Here is a 12,249-nt window from a genome sequence, read left to right as displayed (position 1 = left end):
CATGGGGACCTGGAGCATGGGGACCTGGAGCATGGGGACCTGGAGCATGAGGACCTGGAGCATGAGGACCTGGAGCATGGGGACCTGGAGCATGAGGACCTGGAGCATGAGGACCTGGAGCATGGGGACCTGGAGCATGAGGACCTGGAGCATGAGGACCTGGAGCATGGGGACCTGGAGCATGAGGACCTGGAGCATGGGGACCTGGAGCATGAGGACCTGGAGCATGAGGACCTGGAGCATGAGGACCTGGAGCATGGGGACCTGGAGCATGGGGACCTGGAGCATGAGGACCTGGAGCATGAGGACCTGGAGCATGAGGACCTGGAGCATGAGGACCTGGAGCATGAGGACCTGGAGCATGGGGACCTGCAGCATGGGGACCTGGAGCATGGGGACCTGCAGCATGGGGACCTGCAGCATGAGGACCTGGAGCATGAGGACCTGGAGCATGGGGACCTGGAGCATGGGGACCTGGAGCATGAGGACCTGGAGCATGGGGATCTGCAGCATGAGGACCTGGAGCATGGGGACCTGGAGCATGGGGACCTGGAGCATGAGGACCTGCAGCATGAGGACCTGCAGCATGAGGACCTGGAGCATGGGGACCTGGAGCATGGGGACCTGGAGCATGAGGACCTGGGGCATGGGGACCTGCAGCATGAGGACCTGTAGCATGGGGACCTGGAGCATGGGGACCTGGAGCATGAGGACCTGCAGCATGAGGACCTGGAGCATGGGGACCTGGAGCATGGGGACCTGCAGCATGAGGACCTGGAGCATGGGGACCTGGAGCATGGGGACCTGGAGCATGGGGACCTGGAGCATGAGGACCTGGAGCATGAGGACCTGGAGCATGGGGACCTGGAGCATGGGGACCTGCAGCATGGGGACCTGGAGCATGAGGACCTGGAGCATGAGGACCTGGAGCATGGGGACCTGGAGCATGGGGACCTGGAGCATGGGGACCTGGAGCATGGGGACCTGGAGCATGGGGACCTGGAGCATGAGGACCTGGAGCATGAGGACCTGGAGCATGGGGACCTGCAGCATGGGGACCTGGAGCATGAGGACCTGGAGCATGAGGACCTGGAGCATGGGGACCTGGAGCATGGGGACCTGGAGCATGGGGACCTGGAGCATGGGGACCTGCAGCATGGGGACCTGGAGCATGGGGACCTGGAGCATGGGGACCTGGAGCATGGGGACCTGGAGCATGAGGACCTGCAGCATGAGGACCTGGAGCATGGGGACCTGGAGCATGGGGACCTGGAGCATGGGGACCTGGAGCATGGGGACCTGGAGCATGAGGACATGCAGCATGAGGACCTGGAGCATGGGGACCTGGAGCATGGGGACCTGGAGCATGGGGACCTGGAGCATGAGGACCTGCAGCATGAGGACCTGGAGCATGGGGACCTGGAGCATGAGGACCTGGAGCATGGGGACCTGGAGCATGAGGACCTGGAGCATGAGGACCTGGAGCATGGGGACCTGGAGCATGGGGACCTGGAGCATGGGGACCTGGAGCATGGGGACCTGGAGCATGAGGACCTGGAGCATGAGGACCTGCAGCATGGGGACCTGCAGCATGGGGACCTGCAGCATGGGGACCTGCAGCATGGGGACCTGCAGCATGGGGACCTGGAGCATGGGGACCTGGAGCATGGGGACCTGGAGCATGGGGACCTGCAGCATGAGGACCTGGAGCATGGGGACCTGGAGCATGGGGACCTGGAGCATGAGGACCTGCAGCATGAGGACCTGCAGCATGAGGACCTGGAGCATGGGGACCTGGAGCATGGGGACCTGGAGCATGAGTACCTGGGGCATGGGGACCTGCGGCATGAGGACCTGGAGCATGGGGACCTGGAGCATGGGGACCTGGAGCATGAGGACCTGCAGCATGAGGACCTGCAGCATGAGGACCTGGAGCATGGGGACCTGGAGCATGGGGACCTGGAGCATGGGGACCTGGAGCATGGGGACCTGGAGCATGGGACCTGGAGCATGGGGACATGGGGACCTGCAGCATGAGGACCTGGAGCATGAGGACCTGGAGCATGGGGACCTGGAGCATGAGGACCTGGAGCATGAGGACCTGGAGCATGAGGACCTGGAGCATGAGGACCTGGAGCATGAGGACCTGGAGCATGGGGACCTGGAGCATGGGGACCTGCAGCATGGGGACCTGGAGCATGGGGACCTGCAGCATGGGGACCTGCAGCATGGGGACCTGGAGCATGAGGACCTGGAGCATGGGGACCTGGAGCATGGGGACCTGGAGCATGAGGACCTGGAGCATGGGGACCTGCAGCATGAGGACCTGGAGCATGGGGACCTGGAGCATGGGGACCTGGAGCATGAGGACCTGCAGCATGAGGACCTGCAGCATGGGGACCTGGAGCATGGGGACCTGGAGCATGGGGACCTGGAGCATGAGGACCTGGAGCATGGGGACCTGCAGCATGAGGACCTGGAGCATGGGGACCTGGAGCATGGGGACCTGGAGCATGAGGACCTGCAGCATGAGGACCTGCAGCATGAGGACCTGGAGCATGGGGACCTGGAGCATGAGGACCTGGAGCATGGGGACCTGGAGCATGAGGACCTGGAGCATGGGGACCTGCAGCATGAGGACCTGGAGCATGAGGACCTGGAGCATGGGGACCTGCAGCATGGGGACCTGGAGCATGAGGACCTGGAGCATGAGGACCTGGAGCATGAGGACCTGGAGCATGGGGACCTGCAGCATGGGGACCTGGAGCATGGGGACCTGCAGCATGGGGACCTGGAGCATGAGGACCTGGAGCATGGGGACCTGCAGCATGAGGACCTGGAGCATGGGGACCTGGAGCATGAGGACCTGCAGCATGAGGACCTGGAGCATGGGGACCTGGAGCATGAGGACCTGGAGCATGAGGACCTGGAGCATGGGGACCTGGAGCATGGGGACCTGCAGCATGGGGACCTGCAGCATGGGGACCTGCAGCATGAGGACCTGGAGCATGGGGACCTGGAGCATGAGGACCTGGAGCATGGGGACCTGCAGCATGGGGACCTGCAGCATGAGGACCTGGAGCATGAGGACCTGGAGCATGAGGACCTGGAGCATGGGGACCTGCAGCATGGGGACCTGGAGCATGGGGACCTGGAGCATGGGGACCTGGAGCATGGGGACCTGGAGCATGGGGACCTGGAGCATGGGGACCTGGAGCATGGGGACCTGGAGCATGGGGACCTGGAGCATGAGGACCTGGAGCATGAGGACCTGGAGCATGGGGACCTGGAGCATGAGGACCTGGAGCATGAGGACCTGGAGCATGGGGACCTGGAGCATGGGGACCTGGAGCATGGGGACCTGGAGCATGGGGACCTGGGGCATGGGGACCTGGAGCATGGGGACCTGCAGCATGAGGACCTGGAGCATGAGGACCTGAGGACCTGGAGCATGGGGACCTGCAGCATGGGGACCTGCAGCATGAGGACCTGGAGCATGAGGACCTGGAGTATGAGGACCTGGAGCATGGGGACCTGCAGCATGGGGACCTGCAGCATGGGGACCTGCAGCATGGGGACCTGGAGCATGGGGACCTGGAATACACTGCATCCCAAATTGCACCCTATTCCCTACACATGGCACGATATTTGACCTGTATTTTTCTATCTATCTACGAAATCTCAATATATCTAAATAATTGAAAACATAAGAGCCCTTAAATTGTGGCGTCTGTGAGAGATACTGAAGAGTGATGATTTATTCTGTGAGAGATACTAAAAGCGTGATGATTTATTCTGTGAGAGATACTGAATCATAATGATTTATTCTGTGAGTTTAAGTCAACACCACACAAAGAGAAGGTGGCAGGTGTCCTAATACACCTGGTCTGGTCTCCTAATCTCCTAATCTCCTCTCCCCTAGTCTCCTAATCTCATCATCTCCTCTACACTGGTCGACTCATCCTCCCTTTCCCCCACTCTCTTCCACTTCTTCTCTGTTCTACTCATCTCTTCTTCTCTGTTCTACACATCTCTTCTCTGTTCTACTCATCTCTTCTTCTCTGTTCTACTCATCTCTTCTTCTCTGTTCTACACATCTCTTCTTCTCTGTTCTACTCATCTCTTCTTCTCTGTTCTACTCATCTCTTCTTCTCTGTTCTACACATCTCTTCTTCTCTGTTCTACTCATCTCTTCTTCTCTGTTCTACTCATCTCTTCTTCTCTGTTCTACTCATCTCTTCTTCTCTGTTCTACACATCTCTTCTTCTCTGTTCTACTCATCTCTTCTTCTCTGTTCTACACATCTCTTCTCTGTTCTACTCATCTCTTCTTCTCTGTTCTACTCATCTCTTCTTCTCTGTTCTACACATCTCTTCTTCTCTGTTCTACACATCTCTTCTCTGTTCTACTCATCTCTTCTTCTCTGTTCTACTCATCTCTTCTCTGTTCTACTCATCTCTTCTTCTCTGTTCTACTCATCTCTTCTTCTCTGTTCTACTCATCTCTTCTTCTCTGTTCTACTCATCTCTTCTTCTCTGTTCTACACATCTCTTCTCCTCTGTTCTACACATCTCTTCTTCTCTGTTCTACTCATCTCTTCTTCTCTGTTCTACACATCTCTTCTTCTCTGTTCTACTCATCTCTTCTTCTCTGTTCTACACATCTCTTCTCCTCTGTTCTACACATCTCTTCTTCTCTGTTCTACTCATCTCTTCTTCTCTGTTCTACTCATCTCTTCTTCTCTGTTCTACTCATCTCTTCTTCTCTGTTCTACTCATCTCTTCTTCTCTGTTCTACTCATCTCTTCTTCTCTGTTCTACTCATCTCTTCTTCTCTGTTCTACTCATCTCTTCTTCTCTGTTCTACTCATCTCTTCTCCTCTGTTCTACACATCTCTTCTTCTCTGTTCTACACATCTCTTCTTCTCTGTTCTACTCATCTCTTCTTCTCTGTTCTACTCATCTCTTCTTCTCTGTTCTACTCATCTCTTCTTCTCTGTTCTACTCATCTCTTCTTCTCTGTTCTACACATCTCTTCTTCTCTGTTCTACACATCTCTTCTTCTCTGTTCTACACATCTCTTCTCTGTTCTACTCATCTCTTCTTCTCTGTTCTACTCATCTCTTCTTCTCTGTTCTACACATCTCTTCTTCTCTGTTCTACACATCTCTTCTTCTCTGTTCTACACATCTCTTCTTCTACTCAACTCTTCTTCTCTGTTCTACTCATCTCTTCTTCTACTCAACTCTTCTTCTCTGTTCTACTCATCTCTTCTTCTCTGTTCTACTCATCTCTTCTTCTCTGTTCTACACATCTCTTCTCCTCTGTTCTACTCATCTCTTCTTCTCTGTTCTACACATCTCTTCTTCTCTGTTCTACTCATCTGTTCTTCTCTGTTCTACTCATCTCTTCTTCTCTGTTCTACACATCTATTCTTCTCTGTTCTACACATCTCTTCTTCTCTGTTCTACTCATCTCTTTCTGTTCTCTCATCTCGTCTTCTCTGTTCTACTCATCTCTTCTTCTCTGTTCTACTCATCTCTTCTTCTCTGTTCTACTCATCTCTTCTTCTCTGTTTCTCATCTCTTCTTCTCTGTTCTACTCATCTATTCTTCTCTGTTCTACACATCTATTCTTCTCTGTTCTACACATCTCTTCTTCTCTGTTCTACTCATCTCTTCTTCTCTGTTCTACTCATCTCTTCTTCTCTGTTCTATCATCTCGTCTTCTCTGTTCTACTCATCTCTTCTTCTCTACACATCTCTTCTTCTCTGTTCTACTCATCTCGTCTTCTCTGTTCTACACATCTCTTCTCTGTTCTACTCATCTCTTCTTCTCTGTTCTACTCATCTCTTCTTCTCTGTTCTACACATCTCTTCTTCTCTGTTCTACACATCTCTTCTCTGTTCTACTCATCTCTTTTCCTCTGTTCTACTCATCTCTTCTCTTCATTCTTCTCCTCTGTTCTACTCATCTCTTCTTCTCTGTTCTACTCATCTCTTCTCCTCTGTTCTACTCATCTCTTCTTCTCTGTTCTACACATCTCTTCTCCTCTGTTCTACACATCTCTTCTTCTCTGTTCTACTCATCTCTTCTTCTCTGTTCTACTCATCTCTTCTTCTCTGTTCTACTCATCTCTTCTTCTCTGTTCTACTCATCTCTTCTTCTCTGTTCTACTCATCTCTTCTTCTCTGTTCTACTCATCTCTTCTTCTCTGTTCTACTCATCTCTTCTTCTCTGTTCTACTCATCTCTTCTTCTCTGTTCTACACATCTCTTCTCTGTTCTACTCATCTCTTCTTCTCTGTTCTACTCATCTCTTCTCTGTTCTACACATCTCTTCTTCTCTGTTCTACTCATCTCTTCTCCTCTGTTCTACTCATCTCTTCTTCTCTGTTCTACTCATCTCTTCTCCTCTGTTCTACACATCTCTTCTTCTCTGTTCTACACATCTCTTCTTCTCTGTTCTACTCATCTCTTCTTCTCTGTTCTACTCATCTCTTCTTCTCTGTTCTACTCATCTCTTCTTCTCTGTTCTACACATCTCTTCTCCTCTGTTCTACACATCTCTTCTTCTCTGTTCTACTCATCTCTTCTTCTCTGTTCTACTCATCTCTTCTCCTCTGTTCTACACATCTCTCCTCTGTTCTACTCATCTCTTCTTCTCTGTTCTCATCTCTTCTCTGTTCTCATCTCTTCTTCTCTGTTCTACTCATCTCTTCTTCTCTGTTCTACTCATCTCTTCTCTGTTCTACACATCTCTTCTTCTCTGTTCTACTCATCTCTTCTCCTCTGTTCTACTCATCTCTTCTTCTCTGTTCTACTCATCTCTTCTTCTCTGTTCTACACATCTCTTCTCCTCTGTTCTACACATCTCTTCTTCTCTGTTCTACTCATCTCTTCTCTGTTCTACTCATCTCTTCTTCTCTGTTCTACTCATCTCTTCTTCTCTGTTCTACTCATCTCCTCTCCCCAATCTCTTTCTCTCTCATGTCCTGTAGCAACCAAGCAGTGGGGAAACCAGTGGCGAGTGGGGGCAGCAGGGGCGAGCGGGGGGCGCTGGTGGTTGGAGGTAGGAGGTAGGTAGATATAATAGATCCTGGAGGTGATCAGGTTTTCAGCCAAAAAGCACCTTAAATAATGAAACGCTCAGGTGGGAGTGTACAGGCTCCAGTTACACTGCTGAGTCAGATTACCTGGTGTAGACATAAACACGGGTCAGCTACACACACACACGTTTAAGTATGGACACATACTGACACACCAGGGGAGAACCACTGCCCCTCAAGGCCGACTGCGGTACTGCAGGCTTTATAAGCAGAAAATGGAATCCCCCATTATAGTGAATGAAAACATTGTCAAACTTTGTGTAATTAAAATGTTTCGACGGCAATCATGGTACCAATAATTGTTTCCAATACACAAGATGTATGTCCTGGGACAGATGTTCTTTTTTTTAAACCACACACATATAATTAAGGATAATTAAATTAAGGATAATTTAGTTGCTGATAGCAATCACATTCTGGAGTAGCTCAAACTGCAACAGAATCTTACAGTTTTACCAATTTGACTTCAGATGCTGACCTTTATCCACAGTTCTCCAAAGTCAAATGTCATAGTGTTTTTAAGTTTGTTATGCCCCCAGCCTCTGGAATAGCCTGCCAGAGAACCCGAGGGGGGATGAAACTGTGGACATAGAGTATTTAAAAGATCTTAAAACACATACAGTGCCTTGCGAAAGTATTCGGCCCCCTTGAACTTTGCGACCTTTTGCCACATTTCAGGCTTCAAACATAAAGATATAAAACTGTATTTTTTTTGTGAAGAATCAACAACAAGTGGGACACAATCATGAAGTGGAACGACATTTATTGGATATTTCAAACTTTTTTAACAATTCAAAAACTGAAAAATTGGGCGTGCAAAATTATTCAGCCCCTTTACTTTCAGTGCAGCAAACTCTCTCCAGAAGTTCAGTGAGGATCTCTGAATGATCCAATGTTGACCTAAATTACTAATGATAAATAAATACAATCCACCTGTGTGTAATCAAGTTTCCGTATAAATGCACCTGCACTGTGATAGTCTCAGAGGTCCGTTAAAAGCGCAGAGAGCATCATGAAGAACAAGGAACACACCAGGCAGGTCCGAGATACTGAAGAAGTTTAAAGCCGGATTTGGATACAAAAAGATTTCCCAAGCTTTAAACATCCCAAGGAGCACTGTGCAAGCGATAATATTGAAATGGAAGGAGTATCAGACCACTGCAAATCTACCAAGACCTGGCCGTCCCTCTAAACTTTCAGCTCATACAAGGAAAAGACTGATCAGAGATGCAGCCAAGAGGCCCATGATCACTCTGGATGAACTGCAGAGATCTACAGCTGAGGTGGGAGACTCTGTCCATAGGACAACAATCAGTCGTATATTGCACAAATCTGGCCTTTATGGAAGAGTGGCAAGAAGAAAGCCATTTCTTAAAGATATCCATAAAAAGTGTTGTTTAAAGTTTGCCACAAGCCACCTGGGAGACACACCAAACATGTGGAAGAAGGTGCTCTGGTCAGATGAAACCAAAATTGAACTTTTTGGCAACAATGCAAAACGTTATGTTTGGCGTAAAAGCAACACAGCTCATCACCCTGAACACACACCATCCCCACTGTCAAACATGGTGGTGGCAGCATCATGGTTTGGGCCTGCTTTTCTTCAGCAGGGACAGGGAAGATGGTTAAAATTGATGGGAAGATGGATGGAGCCAAATACAGGACCATTCTGGAAGAAAACCTGATGGAGTCTGCAAAAGACCTGAGACTGGGAAGGATATTTGTCTTCCAACAGACCTGAATCCAATCGAGAATCTGTGGAATGAACTGAAAACTGCTGTTCACAAATGCTCTCCATCCAACCTCACTGAGCTCGAGCTGTTTTGCAAGGAGGAATGGGAAACAATTTCAGTCTCTCGATGTGCAAAACTGACAGAGACATACCCCAAGCGACTTACAGCTGTAATCGCAGCAAAAGGTGACGCTACAAACTATTAACTTAAGGGGGCTGAATAATTTTGCACGCCCAATTTTTCAGTTTTTGATTTGTTAAAACAGTTTGAAATATCCAATAAATGTCGTTCCACTTCATGATTGTGTCCCACTTGTTGTTGATTCTTCACAAAAAAATACAGTTTTATATCTTTATGTTTGAAGCCTGAAATGTGGCAAAAGGTCGCAAAGTTCAAGGGGGCCGAATACTTTCGCTTTTCCTTTGGGTGCTTGTTTAGTTTCCGTTTGTGTCGTTGTTTAGTTTCCGTTTGTGTCGTTGTTTAGTTTCCGTTTGTGTCGTTGTTTAGTTTCCGTTTGTGTCGTTGTTTAGTTTTTTTTTATGTTTGTTGTGTAGGAATTATTTCAGCTTTTATTTTCCAAACGTTTTTTTATTTGTTTTGTTTTTTTTCCTGTAGAAGGACATTGCGTTGCATTCCATGTCTGAGATGTGCTGTATAAATCAAGCTTGACTTGATTTGATTTAAGGGTTAAGGTTTGAGATAGGGTAAAAACAAAAATATATGAATTAAGTGTCTACAACTGGGAAATGAATGCATGACAATTCGGATCCAGAGACATGGGATGGTTATAGCTCTCACTGTTGCCCCTAGTGGCCAGTTTTGAAGGTATTTCACAACGTCTTCAGGATATGGACAGACGTCCAATTTTGAAGTCAATCCGTGAGACACCATCTTAACCGACTTCATTTGGCTTCGATGCGCTATTGAGTCTTTACATAATGGTGTGAATGGTGTCAGGTGATTGATACTATCTATGTCTATTATCTGGCTGCATGGGCCAGCTCTCCCCTCGCCTCTCTTCCTCCCATCTCCTCTCCTCCTCCCTCTCTTTCACCTCCCCCTCTCCTCTCCTCTCCTCTCCTCTCCTCTCCTCCTCCCTCTCTCCTCTCACCTCCCTCTCTCCTCTCTTCCTCCCTCTGTCCTCTCTTCCTCCATTTCTCTTCCTCCCTCTCTCGTCCTCCCGCTCTCTCACCTCCCTCTCTTCTCTTCCTCCCTCTCTCTCACCTCACCTCCCTCTCTCCTCTCTTCCTACCCCTCTCCTCCTCCCTCTCTCTTCCTCCCTCTCTCCTCTCTTCCTCTCTCTCTCCTCTCTTCCTCCCTCTCTCCTCTCTCCCCCCTCTCTTCTCTCTACTCCCTCTCTCTCCTCTACTCCCTCTCTTCTCTACTCTACTCCTCCCTCTCTTCCTCCCTCTCTCTTCTACTCGAGTTCTCCCTCTTTTCCTCCCTCTCTCCTCTACTCCTCCCTCTCTTCCTCCCTCCCTCTCTGCTCTCCACTCCACTACTCCTCCCTCTCTTCTCTCCTCTACTCCTCCCTCTCTTCCTCTACTCCTCCCTCTCTTCCTCCCTCTGTCTCTCCTCTCCTCTACTCCTCCCTCTCTTCCTCCCTCTCTGCTCTCCTCTCCTCTACTCTTCTCCCTCTCTTCCTCCCTCTCTCCTCTACTCCTCCATCTCTTTCTCCCTCTCTCTCTTCTCTCCTCTACTCCTCTCCCTCTCTTCCTCCCTCTCTCCTCTACTCCTCCATCTCTTTCTCCCTCTCTCTCTTCTCTACTCTACTCCTCCCTCTCTTCCTCCCTCTCTCCTCTGCTTGAGTTCTCCCTCTCTTCCTCCCTCTCTCCTCTACTCCTCCCTCTCTTCCTTCCTCCCTCCCTCTCCTCTCCTCTCCTCTCCTCTCCTCTACTCTTGCCTCTCCTCTCCTCTACTCCTCCCTCTCTTCCTCCCTCTCTTCCTCCCTCTCTGCTCTCCTCTCCTCTACTCTTCCCTCTCTTCTCTCCTCTACTCCTCCCTCTCTTCCTCTCCTCCTCCCTCTCTTCCTCCCTCTCTGCTCTCCTCTCCTCTACTCTTCTCTCCTCTACTTCTCCCTCTCTTCCTCCCTCTCTCCTCTACTCCTCCATCTCTTTCTCCCTCTCTCTCTTCTCTCCTCTACTCCTCCCTCTCTCCTCTCATTTTCCCTCCTCCTCTCATCCCTATCTCTGTCTTCTGCCTGTTCAACCCTGGCTTGAAAAAAATAAAAACAAATCCATCTGCCCTGGAAACACTGCAGTGTTATTACTCTGCTGGTTGGCAAGACCCCTGTCCCTCCACAGGATCTCATTTCACACCATCTGCCCGGGAAACACTGCAGTGTTATTACTCTGCTGGTTGGCAAGACCCCTGTCCCTCCACAGGATCCCATTTCACACCATCTGCCCGGGAAACACTGCAGTGTTATTACTCTGCTGGTTGGCAAGACCCCTGTCCCTCCACAGGATCCCATTTCACACCATCTGCCCTGGAAACACTGCAGTGTTATTACTCTGCTGGTTGGCAAGACCCCTGTCCCTCCACAGGATCTCATTTCACACCATCTGCCCGGGAAACACTGCAGTGTTATTACTCTGCTGGTTGGCAAGACCCCTGTCCCTCCACAGGATCCCATTTCACACCATCTGCCCGGGAAACACTGCAGTGTTATTACTCTGCTGGTTGGCAAGACCCCTGTCCCTCCACAGGATCCCATTTCACACCATTGTATCCCACCCAGGGCCTTTGTCGTGTTGATGTTTAAAGAGGTATTATGGTAAGGAACGACGACCAACAACTCTCTGCCGATCCTACAAACACCCTTGGTTATGATGTTTGTCAGGCAAACCAGTTGATAAAGTTATCTGTTCACAGTACTTTGAGATGAAATGGGTGTTACACACTGATATAGAGTTTTCCTAAATGTATTCATATCCCCATTATGTGTAACAATCACCTGTTTAGATGCCAAAGAAGCCATTTTACACCAGAAACAAACCTGTAGCGTTTTGACAATCTATTCTGAATGCTTATTGCTTATTGTCAGATGGCAATGCCAAGCCGCATCACTCTCTAGGTTCTAGAGGCAGGGGACGATGTCACACACACACACACACACACACACACCTGGCTGGCCTTTTGTGTCACCTCGACACCTGACACACTCCTGGCATGGTCTGACACTGTTCATGATGTTGGTACTGATGTTGGTAGTGTAATGTGACAGGTTGCTCCTTTCTCAGGACATCCAACTGACTGTCTCTGTACACACACACACACACACATAGACACACACACACACACATAGACACACACACACACACACACACATAGACACACACACACACACACATAGAAACACACACACACACATAGAAAAACACACACACACACACATAGAAACACACAC

The 12,249-nt window shown here is 49.6% G+C and overlaps 1 long non-coding RNA gene across 1 annotated transcript; it reads right to left on the bottom strand.

Moving 5' to 3' along the window:
- Positions 1 to 667: 667 nt before the first annotated feature.
- Positions 668 to 1,283, bottom strand: LOC127931591 (uncharacterized). The gene is made up of 3 exons (XR_008141879.1): positions 1,225 to 1,283; positions 1,150 to 1,194; positions 668 to 714 (listed from the first exon to the last, which is right to left on the bottom strand). It is a non-coding gene; the product is annotated as an uncharacterized LOC127931591 (long non-coding RNA).
- Positions 1,284 to 12,249: the final 10,966 nt, after the last annotated feature.

Source organism: Oncorhynchus keta, chromosome 8 (genome assembly GCF_023373465.1).
Source record: "Oncorhynchus keta strain PuntledgeMale-10-30-2019 chromosome 8, Oket_V2, whole genome shotgun sequence".
In the NCBI taxonomy this organism is placed as follows: domain Eukaryota; kingdom Metazoa; phylum Chordata; class Actinopteri; order Salmoniformes; family Salmonidae; genus Oncorhynchus; species Oncorhynchus keta.
The sequence above is the reverse complement of the archived record's forward strand: the minus strand, read 5'-3'. Positions and strand labels throughout refer to the sequence as shown.